The sequence below is a fragment of the Belonocnema kinseyi genome, chromosome 5 (assembly GCF_010883055.1).
Source record: "Belonocnema kinseyi isolate 2016_QV_RU_SX_M_011 chromosome 5, B_treatae_v1, whole genome shotgun sequence".
NCBI classification, from domain to species: Eukaryota; Metazoa; Arthropoda; class Insecta; order Hymenoptera; family Cynipidae; genus Belonocnema; species Belonocnema kinseyi.
Window position 1 is genome coordinate 83,466,736 of NC_046661.1, and position 6,322 is coordinate 83,473,057.

Sequence of the window (6,322 nt, forward strand, 5' to 3'; positions counted from 1 at the left end):
GCGCGCGGATAACTACTAAAGATTGACTACACCTGTTCATTCAATTACGACACGTGACGGTCCAGTACGTCACAGTATAACCAAATTCTGAAAAAAGGTTATATTCCACAGGATTCACTACGCATTTCAAATAAATAATTAGTTACGAATTAAAAATATTTATAAATACATTCGGGACGTGCATTAAGTACTTTCTTAAAAATTACAGTTGATTTTCACTAATGTAACGGTACGTGAGTGATATTTGACGTTTGACAAGTGTTAAAATCGTTTTGTACTTCGATCTTAATTAATTAAATAAAGTGAATATCTGCAGGTTGTATGTAATTAATTGGTGATAAAATCTGTTGTTTTACTTATTGAATAAAATATGGGAATCAAACGCTTTGGACTAACTGCAACGAAAATTGTAATCCGTATGATTATAAAAATTGCAACGATGAATCTGAGATTCAAATTATTAGAGGTAAGAAGCGGCGAATTATTCTTATAAGCTGGGTGTTCAGCGACCTTGAAAATTTCGTCTCCGCTACTATAGAATGTTAAAGTATACATTTTTTGTGATATTTGACTTAGAAATTATAAAACTTATTAGCTGAAACCTTCAATATTAATTCAGCTTCAGAATAGACCTTTTTATTCTAGACGTCGACAGTGCGCACGTGCTAGGATTTTACGTCCTTTCCGTATTTTTCTAACAGTTTTGTGTCGAAATGCATGGAAAATATTTTAAATAAAAATAACAACGAGAAATAAATGTGTAAATAAATCAGAGTTTAAAGACAAGAAATTGTTAAGTATATTCAGAAAAAAACTGCGAAAAAAGTGCGAAAAGTGTGTCGAGCAAGCCCATTATTTACATTTATTGACATCTGTCGTCTTCAAAAAAATGTTTTAAAATCCGGAAAAAAATCAGTAGAAAGGTTATTTGAGGTTGTGTTTGGCAGGTATTAATATTTATTTTCTTTCTTTGCTAACATTTACTTACATATTAAATGAAGCATTGTTATCGGGGTTTCGAACATCCTACATTTCTTGATAAAAATAAAATCTATTTAATACTTTCACTTGAGAACGCAAAACTATTATATTTATGTATTTAAAACCAGTTTATATGAAAGAAGGAAAATTTGTTAGTACATTTCTTGTACCAGAAAATCACTAACAAATGGCTTTTTATTTTCTAAACTTGAAAAAGACGAGTAGAAAATATAATATCGTGATATTTTATATTTGTATGAATATTAAATATTTACTCAAACAAAGCTCTGAACTGCAAATCTGGTATAAATTGAAGTATTTATATCTGCCATACAAAACCTAAACTAACCTTTCCACTAAATAACGTTTTTTTCCTTTTAATAATGGTTTTCTATATTTAGGACATCGTTTCAGTTGCTCAACACTGTGAGTTTCACCGAATTTTCAAGCATTTTTTAGGAGATGACAGATGCCAACAGATTCAAATAATAGCCTTGGTCGCCGCACTCTTTGCACGTTTTTCACCGTTTGTTTTTTAAATAGACTTAAAAATGTTCTACCTTAAAAATCTCTGTTATTTACAAATTAATTGTTTGGTTTTGTTTTCATTAACAATATTTTCTATACATTTCGACACAAAACTGTTCGAAAAATACGGAAATGACATAAAATTTCGGCACGTGCGTACTGCCGACGTCTAGAATAAAAAGGTCTATTAGAATGAGTCATGGCCATATAACGGAATTTTCAAGAGTTTCGCCACTCGGTTTTTGAGTATACACTATATTACAAAACAGTAATAAATATTTCAAAATGTTTCAAAGATTTTAAAATATCAAAGGATTTTGAACCTTTTATAAAGGCGTGTTTATCAGATATTAAATATTTCATAACAATTTAACAAAGATTTTTAAACTTTTAAAAGATGTAAAGGGTTTCAAAGAATTTGAAAAGGTTACAGTTCACCATCTTTCAAAGATTTTAAAACATTTGAAAGATTTGAAAATGTTTCAAAACATTTTAGAAGATTTTTTTTACTAATTATAGATTTCAAATAATTCAATGATTTCAACGAATAAAAAAGATTTCGCAAACAAAGATTTACGAAAAATTTCCCAAAGAAACCATGTCCCGAGAATTTTTGTGAACACATTCTAATATTTTGTTACATTGTTTTTAATTTGTAACTTACTATTTATTTGAAATGCGCGGTGAATCCTGGAGAACATAACCTTTTTTCAAAATTTAGTCATACGTATATTTTGCGTACGTCTTCTGAGTCTCGAAGCCTTTGACCAATCGGTGCAAGATCTCGAGCGCGGGAGATTTGGAAACCAAATTAAAATCGCCTATATAGTATTGTTTTGCATTACACAAATGAAAAACGTGTTGCATTGTATGCTAGAGTTTATATAATCATATTCCCTATGACTACATAGTAAACGTCCTTACTGTATATGTCAGGTCATTGTAGTGATGCGTAGACTAAGATCCTCAAACTACTGAGAAGTGCGGACTATTCACAGTGTGTGTTTCAACATTTTTCGCCAGGCCATCGTAAAAAAACAAAAAAACAAAAAATATTGTCAGTAGAAACAACAGCAAAAATGTCATTCACATAAAGTTTGTATAAAATAGGTGTAAAATATAATAATTGTAGAGCTTTTTCAATATCTTGTGAAATCAAATCAGAAACAACTGGAGATAAAGACAAACCCGTAGGGCAACCCAAAATTTGTTTATCAAATTTATTGTTGAAGGTAAAAACAGTACTATTAAAGATCGTTCTGGTAGCTTTAATAGATTCCTTTCTTTTATTTTTGTTAAGTTGTCATTTCAATTAAGCTTTTCTTCAATGCAATTTAAAGCAAGATTTAGTCAGATGCTTTCAAACATGGGCACAACATCTAAAGAAACTGTTGAATGAGTTTTTGGTACATTAATATATTCTTTCAAATTTTTAAGTTCCCAACTATTTTTGACAAACGAATTAGTGTCAATAGAAAATAGCTTTAGAATATTGTTAACATAATTTAAAAAATTGTAAGTTACGGAACCAACAGTAGAAACAATTAATCTCCAAATTAAATTAGGTTTGTGAACTTTAGAGAGAGAGCATAAGCTTTTGCTATGGCACTGTTGTGAGTTTTCGAACGGTATGCACATTAATCATTAATTAATCTTTTATTTTCCCATCAAATAGCTACGTTATCACATTTATTTTCAATAGTTGAAACCACATTAGTTTTAATATTCATGTATAAAATTTAATTTTTAAGAATGTTTTCAATTGTATTATTATAATCATCTCTATTTGTTGCAACTGTAAGTTACCTTTATCAGGGTTCATAAAAATTAAATCTTTGTGATTATTTTGAAAATTTTCAACTAACTGAACAGATGTTTCTAAATTTTTTAATTTATTATTCTTATTGTGATTTGAGACTATTTGAGTGCAAGTTTGTCGAACACAGTGAAACTTTTCTATAGCAGCGATTTTCGGACTAACGGTGGGTGGGAACTAACTCATTATAGACCGCTTCGCTTCTGTTTGTTCACGCCTGAGTGCTCGCCGGAATGACAACCGCAGATCCCGCGCAACCCGCGCTGCTCCTTGTACACTTATCTGCGGCGCAGCATCAATTCTCGGAAGGGCTATAGAAGGGAAGGGCCATTGAAGGGTTTCACTGCATTCAATTTTTAATCTTCTTCACCATTTTTAATAGAATTTTTAATATTTGCAACCAAACTATTGATAGGAATTTTATTGACATTTAAAGGCACTCCAAATTTGTCACCTGCAGCTAAAATTTCCGCTACATCATCAGGAATTTCAACTGTTGATAAATTCTTAAAACACTAGTTTAATCTAAAATCCGTAATTTTTTTATTAAAAGCTAAACACCTGCTTTTTAATAAAACAAACTTTTTAATACAATCATCTCGTTATGAGTATTTTAAATTTCGGTTATAATCCTTTCGTTCCACTAGGAATCGAACCACAGAATTTCTGATATCCAGTCAAGTGCTTTATCATTAAGCTATTTAAGGCTATGTGGCGAGTGGGTCACGTGGCCAGATTCCTACCTTACCGACACTTTTTTTACTTCCTAACTTATTTTCACACGAAGCGCCACATCAAGTTTAAAATTTGCGATAGTAAATAATTTTTAACTCGATGTGGAGCTTCGTGTGAAAATAAGTTAGGAAATAAAAAAAGTGTCGGTAAGGTAGGAATCTAGGCACGTGACCCACTCATCACATGGCCTTAAGCTATCTCTAACTGCTTAACGGAAAAGCACCCGGCCAGATATCAGAAGTTGTGATATTCGATTCCCAGTGGAGCGAAAAGAGAAGATCTGTTTTTCAAGAAAAGAAGTAATTTTCAATACAATTTTTTCTTTTTTATAAAATAGCATTATGGTATGGATGAATCAACGAAAATTCTGTTCATTAAAACTATTTTTTTTTTTAGTTTTTGAAGGAATCTGTATTATCATCGGAGATTAACAGAAATTCTTAACGTATTTTCATACTAGATAAAGCTATAAATTAAAATTTTTGTTTGATTAAATTTTTTTCTGAAAAAAGATTTCCTTAGCGGCAATAGGAATCGAATCAAATAACCTGAGGCATTCAATTCATAGGGAATTCAATTTTATGATTTTTTTTCGCGTGAACTGCTTCAATATCGAAGACAATTTTTTGCGTCGAAAAATTTAATTTAGAAATATAAACCTTCTAGAAATCTATTATGCTCAAGATAACGAAGATGGTTACACAATATTTAATTGCAGACTTTTTAACCATTAAACGTCCATATATCATGAATGAATTAATTTGAAATAAAGTCATTTGGGTACACAAAGAATTAGTTTCCTACGCAAAACCGTCATATTTGAGAAATTGTTGAATACATTCGTTTATAACAAAAGAAATTATTTGTTTATAGTATTTTTCGTCACTTTTTAAACTTTTATAATAGATTACAGAAATTTTCGTAAAGGAAGATTTTTTCTTGTGCAGAAGCAGTTCTCAGAATTTAAAAAATTAGAATTAAATGTCTAAAAGATTACACAATCCATTTTTTTAATTGTTGAAGGCTTCGCGTGATAATTTGTAAATAAAGTGTATCTCTTCTGAGCAGTCGAATCATGCAAGAATGGTTTTCAAAATTAAATCAATTAAAATTTAAAGCCTAAACAATTAGAAAATCCATTTTTTCAGTTGTAAAAGGCCTGGCGTAATTACTTGTACATTCATTTTTTCTGTTGCAACAGGCAGAAATAATTTTTTAATTAACTGAATTTTAAATTCTTTAAAGTTTTAAACTCGAAGCTCACATTATTTCAAAATTTTTAATTGGGAACGCAGAAATTAAAAAAAATTCTTATCATGTCATGTGGCAATTGCCATGACTAGATTAATTTTGGTGTATAAGAGTTTGCAATATTCGTGTGTGAAATTAAAAATTTTAAACTGGAGAGATCCAACAATAAACGATTCTAAACTTGCTTCAAACGTGGAACACATTTTAATTGAGCAAGTTTATTTAAACTTTTTAAATGGTTTATTTAAGGTCTTAATATATTTCAATCATAAACTCTTTAACTTCAAACTATTCGAGGTTCAAGAATTTGTATTTACAATTAGTAAATTAGTGAATTTTCAAATTACTAACTGTTGAGTACTGCAGTTTAAATTTATATATCTAAAAATTAACAATTCTACCAGAAGTTTAAATATGTAATTGTCTGACTGAATTTTTTAATACAAAATTATTAAGATTGTAAGAATTTTAATGTAAAATAATTAATATAGTAAATGTTTAATTGCAATTGTCTTCATTTAAAACTGTTTAAATATGTAGGTTATAAATGATTAAAAAGACTAGAAAATAAAAATATTATAATAAAAACTTCAAAAATTACATAATTTATTTATGTTATTTAAGTAAAAATTATATTGCATAAATAATTTATTCATAAAACTATCAATATGGTCAATGTATACCATTCCTTAGTACTGCGTACAATTTTCTTAACGTATTGTCATAATTTCAAGTAAGAAAGATTTTTTTCACATAATTGGTTTATAATAGTTAAGTTAATTAAAAACGTGATTATAAATTTCCTTAATGCATACGCGTTTATTTAGATTACTTTTCTGTTCATACAAGTTATTTTTTTTTTTAGAAATGAGGTGAGCTAATTTCAATGTTAGAACTTAAGTTCAACAGTCTTAACCCTTTAACGTCAAAAGGACACTCTTTGAGTGGCCTCTTTTCTACTTTATTTTTCACGATGAAGACGTCAAGGAAAAAATTCGTAAAGTACCAATC

The 6,322-nt window shown here is 29.1% G+C and overlaps 1 protein-coding gene across 1 annotated transcript in view; it reads right to left on the reverse strand.

Moving 5' to 3' along the window:
- The window catches only part of LOC117173139, an 11,577-nt gene that overhangs the window by 4,328 nt on the left and 927 nt on the right, over positions 1 to 6,322 (reverse strand). The gene's annotated exons all lie outside the window — the stretch shown is intronic.